This window comes from Marmota monax, unplaced genomic scaffold (genome assembly GCF_021218885.2).
Source record: "Marmota monax isolate L192 unplaced genomic scaffold, Marmota_monax_Labrador192_F-V1.1 WCK01_AAM20220418_F8-fsc00070, whole genome shotgun sequence".
Taxonomy (NCBI): Eukaryota; Metazoa; Chordata; class Mammalia; order Rodentia; family Sciuridae; genus Marmota; species Marmota monax.
In genome coordinates this window covers 105,120-121,192 of record NW_026692116.1, presented here as the reverse complement: position 1 = coordinate 121,192, position 16,073 = coordinate 105,120, and the positions used below count along the sequence as shown (strand labels likewise).

General features: G+C 37.3%; 1 long non-coding RNA gene and 1 pseudogene across 5 annotated transcripts in view; one reads left to right on the top strand and one right to left on the bottom strand.

The window, feature by feature from the left end:
* LOC124104368 (uncharacterized) overlaps positions 1-16,073 on the bottom strand; it is a 44,155-nt gene that overhangs the window by 3,003 nt on the left and 25,079 nt on the right. The window contains exons 2-3 of one of the 5 annotated variants that reach the window (XR_006855412.1): positions 8,193-8,375; positions 29-178 (exon numbers count right to left, since the gene is read on the bottom strand). The exons of 1 other annotated variant lie outside the window; for it this stretch is intronic. This is a non-coding gene — a long non-coding RNA (uncharacterized LOC124104368). Of the gene's footprint in view, positions 1-28; positions 179-2,402; positions 3,127-8,192; positions 8,376-16,073 lie in introns of those variants that run through there. 3 more of the 5 variants (XR_006855414.2, XR_006855415.1, XR_006855413.1) reach the window with 3 other exon arrangements.
* Positions 5,178-8,221, top strand: LOC124104348 (guanylate-binding protein 5-like; annotated as a pseudogene).

Below are 16,073 nucleotides of genomic sequence, written 5' to 3'. Positions count from 1 at the left end.
TGGCTTGAAACAACACTTTCTATCTCACAGTTTCTGAAGATCACTTGAATCCAGGTGTGATTTAGCAGATCCTTTGCTTCTGTCTCTCACAGGCTACAGTTGAGATTCAAGCTGGGGCTCTAGTCATCTCAAGGTTCCCCTAAGGAATGAGCCTCTTCCCAAGTGGGCTCGTGTGGTCCTAGGTGGAATTGATCCTCGGTTGATGGAAGCACGGTTCAACTTACTCACATTCAGACACTAGGCAGACTTTTTCTACTAAAAATTTCATCTGTAGCATTTTTAATGTATTGCCAAATCAAAACCTACTTAGATTTTACCATACTTTTCCTACCGTCAGTGGTGACTAGGTTTTGGAATTCCTCTACCAGAAAGTTATTTATAATAAACTGAGTTCTTTGTTATTAGACAAAGTCTTTGCACAAATATGTGAATATTATCTTTTTCTCTGTAAAATTCTTGGATACAATATTGTGTTTTCTATAATATTATGGATAAGAGGCTTAATATTTCTTACATATAGGTGAGCAGTAATGAATCAAATACCTTCCTTTTTGCAGTCGCACCAGCAATGTATGCATTTTTCCCCATATCCTCACCAACATTTATTGTTGCTTGTATTCTTGATAATTGCCATTTTCTGAATGGAGTGACATAAAATCTTAGAGGAGTTTTGATTTGCGTTTTTCTAACTGCTAGAGATGTTGAACATTTTTTCATGTATTTGTTGATCAATTGATCTTTTTTTTTTTTTTTTTTTTTTTGCCTGAAGTGTCTGTAAAGTTTCTTAGCCCACTTATTGATTTGGTTGCCGGTGTGACTGCAAATTGGTGCAAACATTATGGAAAGCAGTAAGGAGATTCCTCAATAAACTTGTAATGTAACAATAGTTTGACAGGGCTATCCCACTTCTCGGTTTATACCCAAAGGACTTAAAATCAGCATACTACAGTGATGCAGCCACATCACTTTTATAGCAGCTCAAATCACAATAGCCAAACTATGGAACCAACTTAGATGCCTTAATTGAAGAAGCAACACTAAATTAGCTTGGTTTAGATGTTCACTGTAGCACCAGTGAACTGTGCCCTTAAGATGGGGTGGGGAGTGATTTGTGAGAAGTTTTAATTAAGTTAAGTGTCCACATCAAATTCATGTCACATTTTTCAAATATTGAAAATAATATAGCCATAAACTAGTGAACACTGTGCAGGGAGTTATAGCAAATGCTTAGTAAATGACTTCCTTTCCAGAAGTCATTGTGTATTAAGTGCCAACACCCTTGTTTTTTCCTGTATATTGAAGTTCTCAGCTACTGAAACTACTATAAAAACAACAAATTAACTACTACATGAGTGCATTTAACATTTCAGTAAACCAGACCTACAAAAGTTTGTTCTTCCCAACTGGAGATAAATATTATCATATCTCAAGCTAGGTCAGATAACACACCCTTGAAAAACTCACAAAAGCTCTCAAAATTCTCCTTCCATAACACTATGCAATTTCTTGGAAATCAGGTCAAGTATATCCAAACCTTCCACCAGAGGACGTTCAGAATATTCGCTTTGCAACTACCTAGTCACTGAATTTACTCTGTGGTTTCACTTTCCTGTAGAGAAGTTTTGTAAATTCCTTCTGAATTTTGGTGTGCTTATATTTCATATTCAAGTTGCCTGATGGGAGGTGAGAGCTGAGGATGAAAGAAAATCCCCAGGATTGGGGGAAGATGCATCACAGCTAAAATAAAGGATAATTGTTAGAACTAACCCTTACCAATCCCTCCTGGAAGCAGCTTTTCTGCCATGTCTAAAAGATCTCTGCTCCAGATTTCACATAGATAAGGTAAGATCACAGGCAGGGTAGAAAGAGATTTGCAAGGTTCAGTAAGTTTTAAAAATATTAAATATTAAAAATTAATATAGAGTGTAGTTCTGCTTGATGTGCTACATAATGGAGGTATTGAAAACTAAATTGTGGTTTAGCCAGAAAGCAGAATTCATTAAATTGTTTTTTTGCTGTATTAGATACAATACTGAGTATGGACTAACTAAGAGTTTAATATGTCTAAATATTGTTTTTCTTCTTATAACATCTTATGTTCCATCAGAGTTACCTTTGTCTTCACTAAAACCTGTTTTGCTGATTTCAACTGTAGCCTGAAAGTTTTAAGAAGTTTTTATTATTTTCGTCAGACAGAACAGTAAATGAAAAGCCAATCAATGTAATTATTTCCCGGCATTGTTAAGGACAAAAAAAAAAAAAAAAGATAGAAAAAGAAAACAGTTGAAACCCAGCATAAACAATGAAAAGTTTTCTTGACAAACAGCAATATATTGTTATTCATAGTCTTGTACTTTGAATGTAGTTTCTCCCTTCAGAAATCATATTAGCTTGCCCCCTACCTCCCAATGCCATCCACTCCTGCAGCCTCCTTGCTAAGAGCCAAGTATATGATGCATGGCATTTTTGGTCGAAAGGTGACGCCAGCTAGCCATTGAGATGATATGATTATGTTAAGATTTGCATTCATATGGATATTGGACTCCTGCTGTTCACCTAGGCCGGCTATGGGACTCCTGGAGAGTTCCCATTGGTTGGGGAAGTACAGTAGGAGGGAGTTCCGGGGGAGGAGCTCTCTCTGCAGGTCCAAGAGGAGGCCGCGTGGGTGGAAAAAATCTGCCCGGGCGGTACTGGACATTGGCGGCAGTTTCAAAAAATAAACTTTGTTCCTGCTTGAGTGGCTCGTGATTTTGTGCCCAGCCAGACTGCGGCACCTCCTTAGTCCTTTTTGTGTTATTTTCTATTTCTTCTACTCTATTACCTCTGCTGTTATGGTCACTTGAATTCAACAGCTCCATTGCTGTCCTCTGGGATGCATTCTCTCCAACTGTGGTAGAGGCCCATGACTTTTATAAATGAAAACAATTCAAGAGTGAATCAAAACACATAGAAAACAAATGCACATTTGGGTTTGTAGTGAGCTAGATTTAATTTCCAAACTCAATATTGGTCTGGCAATTTTGTTACTCCTTTGCCTCCCTCCTCTGAACTTCCTTCCATGGCACATGCTCATGCATCTCATACTTGTTTGATTTCCATGTATCTTCAGTGCCTTTTCCTTTCCCTCCAAACTCAAAAAAAAAAAAAAAAAAAAAAAAGAAAAGAAAAATAAAAAAAACTGCACAAAATAAATCAAAAGATTAAAAAACAACAATAAAATCGCAAAAAAAAAAAAAAAAAAAAAAACTAATCTAGGCTCATATGGATTAAAAAGAGAATTGTTTTCTTCCAGAAAAATTGATCACCAGCATTTCTTAGCATTTTCTTATATTTCTTGGCATTTTTATTTGAACTTTTTTTCTCTCCTGAAAACTTCTCTTATTTAAGGTAGTAATTGTACTGATATAAATACAGTCATTAACTTCCACTTTTTAGGAAACAGGCTTAAGGAGTTGAGTGAAATGTCAATGTGATAGCCAGTTACAGGGCTGAGTGATTGGAAATTAAACTTACCTCACTACAAACCCAAATGTGCATTTGTTTTCTATGTGTTTTGACCTACTCTTGCATTGTTTTCTTTTATAAAAGTCATGGGCTCTACCAGAGTTGGAGAGAATGCATCCCAGAGACACCACAGGCTGTGTTGTAAATGGCAGAGCAGCAGTTATGTGTGTGGCTCAAACACAGTAAATATTCAAAGCTGTGTCAGAGATTTGGCTGTTTTGCAACCACTAAAGATGCTATCCGGATAGCATCTGGGAACAACATATAAAATGCTATCATTAATACAGATATACATGTTAATGCTATTCATGAGGAAGTCTAAAACCTCAAAGTTGTTCCCTCCCACATTAGTCACCCCAAAGCATCAGAGTTTGTAAACTCAGAATATCTATATATCCAGATTTGGTTTATATAACTTCTGTTTTTATAGCTAATTAGTGTAGATAATAATTGGCAGTGTCCAGGTCTTTCTAATCTAACCTTTTTTCTGCTACAAGTAAGTCAGGCAGCCAGATTCTACTAATATAAAATACCAAGATTGCATTAGAAGTAGATTAGAATGGAAAGAAACCTGGAATCTGAGCATCTAAACTCTTCCTGAAATCGCCTCTAGTCAGGCTTATACTAGACACATTCCCTGACTTCCATGCCTTTAGGGCTGTGCCATTTGTGAAGGTAAACTGTGACTTCCTACTTTTACTTCCAAGCAGCAGTTATTGTTTTAAATTGTCTTTCATCAAAAGGATTGACAGGGCTTTGGCCATAAAAAAAGGGGGGAGAATTAATTTTTATTGTTGTCAAAATCAGCAACGACAACAAAGAAATTCACAGTTTGTATAGTCTGCTAGAACAAAAAAATCCAGAAGTTTTCATTTTAAGATATCCATAAAAAATAAAGTCAAACAGATTGTAAATTTTTAGCTTCTATATAAATTTTTAGCTTTCTAAAATGGTAGAAAACTCTCCTTAATAGTATGACAAGTCAGAAAAGCAAATATTTGTTTATGTCTCTGTAGCTTAAAAATATTTTACCAGAGATTCCTCAGGTTATAGGAGTTAAAACACAGAAGTAGAAAGTAAGTAGTTAAACATTAATATTTGTCTTCCACTCATTTAGCCAGTCAGAAAATGATCATGATTTGAAGTTTTATTTCAATAAAGGAATTTATTAAGTAAAAAACTCTTCAAAAAGTATAGCTCTAAGAAGTAAAAAACACCTGCTATTTGTTGGATAATGCTACACAATGGCCTAGACATATTTAATGCAATGCAGTTTGGACATGGACCTAAATAAGAGATAACCAAAAATTTATATTTAGCGATTAATGGAATTAAATAATCAAGCTAGGAAGATAAGAAGGAACAAAAGTAAACCAAAAATCCAGTGGGATGAATTAGATGCAAAGAATCAGTAGGTAAGATTCAGGAAATAAATTTTCTATATCCATCAAATATTTACAAACAAGCAATGGACCTGATAGCAGGCCTAGGACCTACTTTACTGTGGTGCTCTTTGTTACTTCTTTTCAAATTTTGTTTTTTAACGTCTTCGGAAACTTAGGCCATGCTGAGGAACAGTTATGTTTTCAGGTTCAGGAAGCAAAATGGCTTTCTCTGCTTAAAGACTAGAAACTGCTGCTCATCCTTCCTCTTCCCTTGCAGACAAAGTAACATCCCAGACATGACCTCAGAGACCTACATGCCAGGCCCCATGTGCCTCATCGAGAACATGGAGGGGCAGCTAGTGGTCAAGCAGGAAGCCCTGCAGATCCTGTCGGCCATCACGCAGCCCATGGTGGTGGTGGCCATCGTGGGCATCTACAGCACAGGGAAATCCTACCTGATGAACCAGCTGGCTGGGAAGAAAAAGGGTGAGTGCCACCAACAGAGCTCTGCTGAGCCCTCTGTCCACTGCACTAAGGGCGTCCAGCATGGGATGGTGGGGAGAAAGTTAGAGTCATAGAGGGACAGTGAGAACCAATGTTTGGGCCATAGCTGGGCCTTTTAATTGGAGAGATAAAAGGCAGGTTTCTGTCCCTGACATATAACCTGTTTTTTAAAAAGGTTGACCTTAGACAATGTCTCTCTGTGAGAAACACAATATATTCCCCTCATGAGGAATAAGACATCAATGAAATAATTTCCATATGTGTAGTTATAAACTTTAAAAATTTTACTTGTGTATTATTATTAAAAATGTAAAATTTCCCACTTATGGAATTTGACATTATTTCCCCATTTCTCTATTGTAATGGAGATCAACATTTCCTTATCTTGCTTTCCTTAAACCCTAACTCAATTATCAAGAAATGCCCAATTTCTAGATCCCCTTCTCTGTGACAACCCCTGCACTCCCCTCTGCAGGCTTCTCTGTGGACTCCACGGTGCAGTCTCACACCAAGGGAATCTGGATGTGGTGTGTGCCTCATCCTGAGAAGCCAGGCCACACCTTAGTTCTGCTGGACGCTGAAGGCCTGGGTGATGTAGAGAAGGTAAGGACAGAAGATTCTTTTATGATTAAACTCCTTATCACTGAACACACTTTGCACAAGAAATTTTTCATTTTGTTTTTGTTTGTATAAATTTGTACTTCCACTTGACTATACTGCCTTCCGTTTATTATTTTTATTTTTAATAGTGTTTGGAAGCCTGAAATGAGAAAATATATTTATAATCTACAATCAGTATTAGGAAAAATACACTGATATTTTGCTTAGTAATTCCCAGATGCATAAAAATGGCGCTAATAAAATCACATTACAGGCCTGGTCCTACATTGAATATGGTTAGTAGTGGGCACAGGGTGAAATGAACTTCTCTTCAAACCAGGACTCTGGCACGTTAGCTCTCTGACACTAACAGAAGAATGAGTGTCCCTAAATCTTTTATAATCTCTTTTGTCTTATCCAACTCATCATTGAAAAAGTAGACAAATGAATCCTTTCTATCACCTGGGTCTTTTCTAGTTATATTCTAATAAGAATTCAGCCACCAGTTCACAGACAAAAGAGTGCACTGGATTTGTACCACTTGACCATTCCCTAAATATTCCTACCATAACTAATAACAAGTTACTCAAATGAAGTCACTAAACTCAGACTTGGGAAGAGATGTACACAGTTGGCTCTTATGAGCTGGTTTTTGCACATAACCAAACATTCTCTTCAATGTCTGCTGTTTGTTTTTTATGTTTTGATTTTGATTTTTACTTGTGATTTACCAAGATGTAAAATGGTAAGCCAAAATTTCAGCTTCAGTTTCCTCATCTACAAAATGGAGATATTGATTATGAGCATTATAATTAGATAAGATCAGTAATGTGAACCCCTGTGGATAATAATTATTCAACGAAATAGATATATGTGTTGTGCACATAGGTCAATTTTGTTTTAATATCTGCAAAACCTTGATTCTAACTACTCTGGTTCCCCCATTAACTTTGACTACACCATTTGCAGTTATCTAATGGTAGTTATAAGAGGGACTTGGGAATTCGAAATGTATAAAATTATAAATGAGAAAGTATGAAATTATAAATGAGAAAGTTATGCGAGTTCACGTGTCTGACAATTACTTGTGTTTTCCCTGCTTAACACTTGTATATCAGGATTCTATTTTTAATGATTGTGCATTTGGAAATGCCACTTGATATGACTTCAATTTGTTCTGACTTCTAGGATGATGATCAGAATGATACCTAGATCTTTGCTCTGGCAATCCTTCTGAGCAGCACCTTTGTATACAATGACCAGGGGACTATTTACCTACTACAGTATCCTTTTGTGGTTCAGGATGGCACCAAAGCCACAGAGAACACCACTCATCAGCTGCAGGTCTCTGAGATTTTGTGAATATCCCAAATAAAAATGGGTAGACACATTACGGTACAGTACACTACAGTAAAGAGCCCTCATATTTTCTGATGACAAAATTTGACTTGTCTGTTTGCCAAATTGAAAATCCAGGTTTGGGGACCATGGAATCAAATATGGGCTTAGATGCTGTGCTACTTCTGCTGGTTTCCTTAATCAACTCAGCTATGTGACAGAATTGACAGATCTACTCAGGGCAAGGACATCACCTGACATTGGAGTGGGAGATGCTGATGACAATGTAAGCTTCTTTCCAGACTTGGTGTGGACTCTAAGAGATTTCTACCTAAGCCTGGAAATAGATGGACAACTCATGACAGCAGATGAATACCTGGAGAATTCAGTGAAGACAAAGCAAGATAATTGGACTTCGGTTTTGGGGAAGAGTAAGAAAAGTAACCCAAAAAATAATCTCTTTTGGGTAGAAGGCTAAATGTATAGTTTTCTATATTTATTTACCTATCTGTTTTACAGAATAAACAATGAATATTATTAATTTTCAATGAACTCATGGGTTCAATATCAAATTTTGTTACTCCCTTGTTTTTAGGAAAAAGTTATTTCCTTTTTCTAATTAGACACACTTAATCTGGTTGCCTAGGATTTATGAAGACATATTAAACTGAGGAACACCAAGGAAAAGGACATGTACTCCAGGACAATGTATTAAAGTGAGTGTAAATTCTAAAGAAAATAAATCCTGTTTTTCCTTCTCCAGGTAGTGATCAAAGAACACAAACTTTCAATTTGCCCTGATTGTGTATTCAGAAGTTCTTTCCAACAAAGAAGTGCTTTGTCTTTGACCCACCCACTCACCAGAAGAAGGTCTCCCAGCTAGAGACACTGCAGGATGTGAGCTGAGTCTTGAATTTGTGCAACAAGTGGCAGAATTCTCTTCCCACATCTTTACCAAGTCCAAGATCAAGACCATTCTAGGAGGCATCAAGGTCAATGGACCTTGTATCTTTTCAAGGATTTGCTTTCTATTCAACATAATGCCTAAGAGACAAGTAAGAGGATCCTTAATGTGTCATCATGGAGAGATGCATAAGCAATTACCACTGTGCAAATCATATGTACCATGTTTGTAAACTTATAGTGAATGTGAAACATATTTCTAGTATTCATTTTAGTAATGCCGTTGAAGTTGCATGAAATAGGAACATGCAGATAAGATGAAGTTAAAGATGTTGTATCCATCAGCCTTCCACTGTTGACCTAGATTAGGCCATACGTGTTGGCAGCATTTGTTTCACAAATATATTAGATTCTTACAGTATGTCATAATCTTTGAAGGCACAAATTAAATATAATGGTACCAGCTTAAATATATGTGTGTGTGTGATGTGTGTGTGTGTGTGTGTGTGTGTGTATATATATATATATATATATATATATATATATATATATATGGTCAGCCTCAGCAATTTAGTGTGGTACTAAGCAGCTAGATGAGATCCTGTCTCAAAATAAAACATAAAAAGTGCTTGGATGTGCCTCAATGCTTAAGCACCCTGGGTTCAATCCCCAGTAATATATATGTGTGTATATATATATATATATATATATATATATATATATATGTATTTATAATATATATGTATTTATATATATATATATATATAAATACATATATATTATGAATATGTATATATATATATATATATTATGAATATGTATGACATTTGTATGATCACCAGTTTATTTCTTCACATAGGATTAAATAATCACATACATCTAGACATTTTTTCCTGTTTTTATTCTTTGACTCCTGCTTTGTTTTCCAAAGAAGGAAATACCTGTCTTCTTAATCTCACCACTTCCCCAAGAAATTTGTCTGGGACACTTGGATCCTATTCAGAATACTGAAAATTTGGGGGTAATACATTGTTCAATGAATGCTCTCAGAATTAATTGACATAGATCATAGACTCTCTGCAAATAATACTAGCATCTCTTCCTATGTGCAGGTCTAGAGAACCTGGTGCTGACCTATGTCAACACTATCAACAGTGCGGATCTGCCCTGCATGGAGAACGCAGTCCTCGCCCTGGCCCAGAGGGAGAATGCAGCTGCAATTAAAAAAGCCCTTGCCCACTATGACCAGTTGATGGGCCAGAAGGTGCAGCTGCCCACAGAGACCCTCCAGGAGCTGCTGGACCTGCACAGGGCCAGTGAGAAAGAGGTCATAGAATCTTCAAAAGAACTCTTTCAAGGATGAGGACCAAAGTTTTCAGAAGGAATTACAGGTAATTATTTATTTTTCTCATTCAATGGCATTAGGGTTAATAAAAGGAAGAATATTGCTATGAATGATACAATAGGATTTGTTTAAGGAAAGCATTTCCTTCTAGATTGGAAAATAATGATAGTCATTAATGTGCATGATATACTTGCATTCTGAAAACAAAAAAAAAAATTGTAGATACTTTGGGCCCTTTAGAGTCTGAATATTTCACGTAGGCACACAGCTCACATTTAATATCCATGGGATCAATTTGACTGATTTCATTCCTTTAAAACATTTGCAGAATATTATTTTATTTTTCATTAATCAATCAGAGAAAACTGTCCTTTGGATCTACTAAATTACGATCATGACTAACAGAATAAATTGACATCATTCCAACTAATTATTCACATCTATTTTCTGCTTGAAGGTAAGAAAATACTGAAACAAGAAGTGTTGAAAATCAGTAGGCTGCATTTAAAATGAGGGCTTGAATCTAGGAGTCTGCAGTCATAAGATCACATAAAAGCAGAAATGACAAGAGAGGAGTTTGGGGATATTTCATAGCAAAAAGTAAATATTTTTTATAGCCACTTGTCTTTGCAACTTTTTCAGGTTTGCTGGGAAGGGTATAATCTTGCTTATATTCCTTGAAGTTCTAGGAAAAAGATATATTTCAGAAGTACTGAGGTTTTGCTAACATCTCTATATGTTCTTGTCCCTTTGAAGATCCTTCTAGATGCAAAGCAGAAATTCATTTGTAAGCAGAACAAGGAAGCCTCTTTAGATCATTGTTCAACTTTGTTTCAGGATATTTTTGGTCCTCTGGAAGAAGCAGTGAAGCAGGGGATTTATTCTAAGCCAGGAGGCCATAATCTCTACCTTCAGAAGACAGGAGCTGAACGCAAAGTACCATCAACAGCCCAGGAAAGGAACACAGGTATCCCTGGTTCTGTCTATTAATTATGGGAATTGCTGGGGCCCCTCTAAAAAGCCATTGAGGACAGAAGAAAGGAAATACCTAGAGGAACAGAGATGAGATTGATGTCTCTGCCTCAGACTCACTCTGAAACTGAATAAGAATGCATGGGAATTTTGTGCCTCGTATTTAATTTTAAGTGTGGACACATTCCAGAGTTGAAACAGTGTCAGCAGTTCTCCTGCTTCCTTTTGATGTTCCAGCACCTTCTTCATTATTGTGCTCCATTTTCCTGACTATTGGCTTTATTTTTAAATAGGTTCTCCCCACATGACAACAAGGAGATACCACTGGGTCTAAGCTGAATCATCCTGAAGGGCCTAATCTTCTGGGTACAGAGCATGCATGTCTTTCCCAGCACCCATAACAGCCTTTAAAACACTCAAGTTGCAGTATTTTTCCTCCTGTGCACACATTTTTTTTTCCTCTAGTGGCCTTGGGTGCTCTGATTGGCCCAGCCAGGTTTGGAACCACACCTGTGGAAGGCTTGATGGACATCTCCATCAGGTGTAGGCAGAGTACCTTCTAAGAGGAAAAGATGTTTGATGGAACAAAAAACATGATTTTATCTCCTTTCCAATCACCACTGCGAAGTTCTAACTGCATGTTTTTGGGGTTCCTAGGCTAAGAAAGCTCTGCAAAAGTATTTAAAGTCCAAAGAGTCTGTGACTAATGCTGTTCTACTGACAGACAGAGCTCTCACAGCCAAGGAAAAGGAGATGGAAGGTGAGAAGAGAACAGAAACAAAGTAAGAGAGACCAAAAAAAATGTCCAACAATTTGAAATTCATGTGTCCTGGCCCAGCTGAGATCATTCAACTAGAGCAAGACAGGCAAAGAGGCTTCTTATTCCCACATGTGATATCTGAGTATGGCAGGATCAGGTGCAATATGGTTATCTTGAAGGAAAAAACAGTGCCAAGGAGTTTTCTCTGTGGGTTGGAGCAATAACAAATAAGAGTGGGAAGCCCAAGGGAGGGACAGAGCAGTCCTCGAGGGTTTTACCTTTTCTTCTTTCTCTTCAGAGGCACATGTGAAAACAGAGTGTGCCAAGGCTGAAGCAGAAAGTTTGGAGACTCATAGGCAGAATCAGCAAATGATGGAGGAGAGGGAGAGACTCCATCAGCAGCAAATAAGACAATGGAAATAGAAAGAGCACAAATCCAGAGGGAGCAGGAACGTCTGTCTGCTCCAGGTATTAATCAATTGTTGCATCTCAGGATTGTGTTTGTGTCCCCTCCCTATAAGGATGAAGGCATGAAAGAGTGGCCATGGGGGAGATGCAGACTGCCATGGTGGCTCAGGGTGGGGTCTTTGGAACCAGACTGCTGGGTATGTGCATCAAGCTCTACCTTTACCAAATGCATGGTTTAAGCACATTATCTATTTCCTCTGTGCCTGTTTTCCTCTTGCATAGAATGGAAATGGTGGTAGTACATATTTACTTAAATGCATGAATATGTGCATTTAGAATGGTGTTTGGCATAGAGTAAGAATATAAATTATTAAAGTAAGCTGAGGCATTTCTGTCCCACAGTGATTAGCCTTTTCTGTTAATTTGTTAATTCCTCTGGAAAATCATTTGCCCTGATCATACCTGTTACATCAATTTCATCTTGCACTGTCTTTGCTCTTGTCCTTGCTTTGGTCATCTGGTTCAGATGGTATTGAACTCACAGTGTTTGTTTCACCAAGTCCTTCAGTTTATCATCACTCAATAAGCAGGAGTTCTTTTATCCTAGCACTAATCAAAGCCCTCTGCATCCATTCTCTCATCTTATCTATTTACTATGAAGCAGAATTATTGTGGCCCCAGTTTTAAATAAGGTAAGCGATGCCCCAAGGAGATAACTAAATGCCAATATCTTACAGCCATGTGAGTCATCAACGCTGCCTTTCCAGTGAGTGGGATCCCAGTGTCGCTGCTCCTGAGAACCTGGTGGGGAATGTCTATGCTAGCCTTCTTTAGTCATACAATATTCCAACCTTCTCCCTGGCTTACCATGCAACCTGTGTGTACCCATTTTTCAGTAACTGCCCCAGGGTATTTTGGGGATTGCAGCTTTTTCCTGAAGGGCATTAAGGGTAAACTTTAGTGTTTGACCTCCTCAGTTTTTCTTGTTCTTCTTCCTCAAAAGATGTTGACCTAGAAAATGTCCCTCTTCTAAACTCAGATACCTCTCCTGACCCATGTGTCAGCTGGACATTGTGCTTTTGTGACAGTTTCTTCTCTTACAAACACAGTTAATATTTTAAAAAATTTTGGGAAAGAGAGATCAAGATGTGACTAAGATTACTCAAGGATACTGTGTATAGTGTATGTGGGAAGGGAGCCTTGGGATGCAATTCTAGAGACAGCAACATTTCAGGGACTGGATGTTTCTGGAAGTAGAGAAAGAGAAATGTGAATAACTGTAGAAGTAGGCTGGACCTACCTGAGAGGAAGAGATATTCAGGAACTGTCTCTTGTTTCTGTAGTTTAAAGGAAGTAAGGACAGGTCAATGGTTTTTACCAGGGAATCAGAATAAAGCTGACCTTGCTTTTTTTGCTAAGTTTTATTGTTTTTATTTATTACTTCTTAGGAACTGGGTGGCACTATCAGAGTATTCCCTGCAGGTGAAGTCACCAGGTTTCATGATCAGATCCAGCATCTCCATGGTAGTAGTGAGTGATTCGAATGTCATACTTTGACATACTGAAAACATCAGAATTTCTTATTTCTTTTCACTGAAAACACAGAGGTATAAGAAACTAGAAAATGTGTGACTATCAATATTTAAACAATCCCAAAGCCAAGACAAATAAGTCTGGTGATTAAAAACCAGCCTCTGGTGGTTAGATAATAAATCCTCCAAGACACAAATTTAATACCAGGTTATTGGTTACAATGAAAAAAAAAACTCCTTAAATAAATTTTGTCATGTGTAACTGCATTAAAGATGGCCAGGTGATAAGAATTTGTGCTCTCAATAGGCAAAATTAACATTGATAAAATGATAACATCGCTGAAGGCAATCCACAGATTCTATGCAATCACATTCAAAATATCAATTACATTCTTTAAAGAACTAGAAAAATTGTTCTAAAGTTTATATGGAAAAACAAATAACCCAAAGTAGGCAAAGTGATTCTGAGCAATAAGAACAATCCCGGAGGCATCACAACACCCTACTTCAAATTATACTAAAAAATATATAGTAATAAAAAATTCATGGTACTGGCATAAATACAGACATGAAGACCAGTGGAATAGTATTTAAGACATAGAGACAAACCCACAAGTAGAGTCAACTCATCTTTGACAAACAGACCAAAAACATGTTGCAGAAAAGACAGCATTTTCAGCAATGGTGTTGTTAAAACCAGATATCCACATATAAAATTAAACTAGAGCCATATCTATCACCCTAAAAAGCCAATTCAAAGTTGATAAAAAAAAAAACCTCAGAATTAGACTACAAACTGTGAAACTGGTAGAAGAAAATATAGGGTCTACACTCTAACACATCTTCTTTAATAAGACCCCTAAAGCTCAAAAAATAAAAACAAGAATCAATAAGTGCTATAGTATCAAATTAGAAAGGTCCTGCACAGCAAAGGAAACAAGATTGTGAAGAGAGAGTCCACAAAATAGGAGACAAATTTTGCCAGTTACTCTTCTGACAGAAGATTAATACCCAGAACATATAAAGAACTCAAAAGCCATACATCAAAAAACAAACTACCCAATCAATAAATGATTTAATGAACTGGAAAACATTTCTCAATAGAAGAAATGCAAAAATTATATGAAAATGTTCATCACCCTTATTAATTGATACATCCTTAGCAATGCAAATCAAAACTACACTAAGAAAAAAAACTACATTGAGTCTTCACCTCACCTTAGTTAGAATGTCAACTATCAACAATACAAGTAATAATAAAAGCTGGCCATGTATGAAGAAAAAGAAAATTTTATATATTTTGATGGGCCTATAAATGAGTACAGTCATGGAAATCAGAATTGCATTGCCTCAAAAGACTAGGAAGAGAATCACCATAAGATCCAGCCATTATACTCCTTGATATTTATCCTAAAGAACTGAAATTAGCATGCTTAAGCAGTATAATTCACAATAGCCAAGTTATGGAACATGCTTAGGTATTGGTCAGCAGATGAATAGATAGAAATCATGGTAAATATACAAGTGGAGCTTTACTCAACCATAAAGGATGGAATTTTATCATTTGCTGATGAATGTTTGGAACTGGAGAATTCATGGTAAGTGAAATAAGCCATACTCAGAAACTCAAGAGTTGAATGTTTTCTCTCATATAGGAAAGCAAGAGAGAATAAAGAGGATCTCTTGGATATAAAGGGAGAACAAAAGGGTTGAAGAAGGTGGTATAGGGGGAGTCAGGAGGGCAGGGAGATGCCCAACAAAATAAATTTAGAGGAAGAAAAAATTGGGGGCTCATGGTTTCAGAAATCTCAATCCAAACATGACCCACTCCATTGCTCCGGTCCCAACGTGAGGCAGAACATCAAGACAGAAGAGTGTGGCATGGGAAAGTTGCTCTCCTTATGGCAGCCAGAAAGTGGAGAATGGGGAGAAGAGCAACAGGGAACATGAACCTTTACAAAACATGCCCCCCAGTAACCTACATCTTCCTGCCATGCCCCACCTGCCTATAGTTGGCACCAAGTCAGTCTATTCAAATAGGATGGACCGACTAATTAAGTTACAGCTCTCATAATCCAATGATTTCAGCTCTAAATTTTCCACAGGAACTTTTAGGGGAACAGTTCATATCCAAATTATAACAAGGAGGAACTGGGGAATTAAATAGCTAAGCTATGCTATGTGCATGTATGATCATATAATAATGAATCCCATTTTATTCATAATATAATGCACCATTAAAAAAATAAAGAGAAAAGAGACCAGTGGGGTACAGGATAAGGATCCAGGGGAGAGAGGTGTGAAGGGAAAAGGAAAGTACTGGGAACAAAATGAAGCAAAGTGTTATGCACACACATGAATACACCACAACAAACCCCAATATTATGTGTAATTACACTGCATTAAAAAAACTTTACAAAAAGATCTTCTGAAGAACCAATCTGCAGCTTTGGGACGTCCTGCTCTGTGAAACAGTGGGGACAGCAATGGCTAAGTTGTACAGCAGACTCTGGCCTTGAAATGAGATTGGGACAGAATCCTCTCCAGCGTGGGGTTGGGGGAGGTAGCGGGTTCTTGCCCTGAGCAGGTGCACAGCTGGCCTGCCATTCCTCATGCCTTATTCATAGAAGGTTATCAGGTCCTTTTCCTTCTCTGGGTCATCCCACACTCTAAATCCCACAGACTTTATAATTAATACCAACCCCTTAACAAATGCTTGCTTATTGATTCACAGATAAATCTCTGAAATCACTACCTGTCCAGGTGATTCACAGTGCTCCTTAGTCACCCCTGGTTATAAACTAGGATCAACATCCAAACAC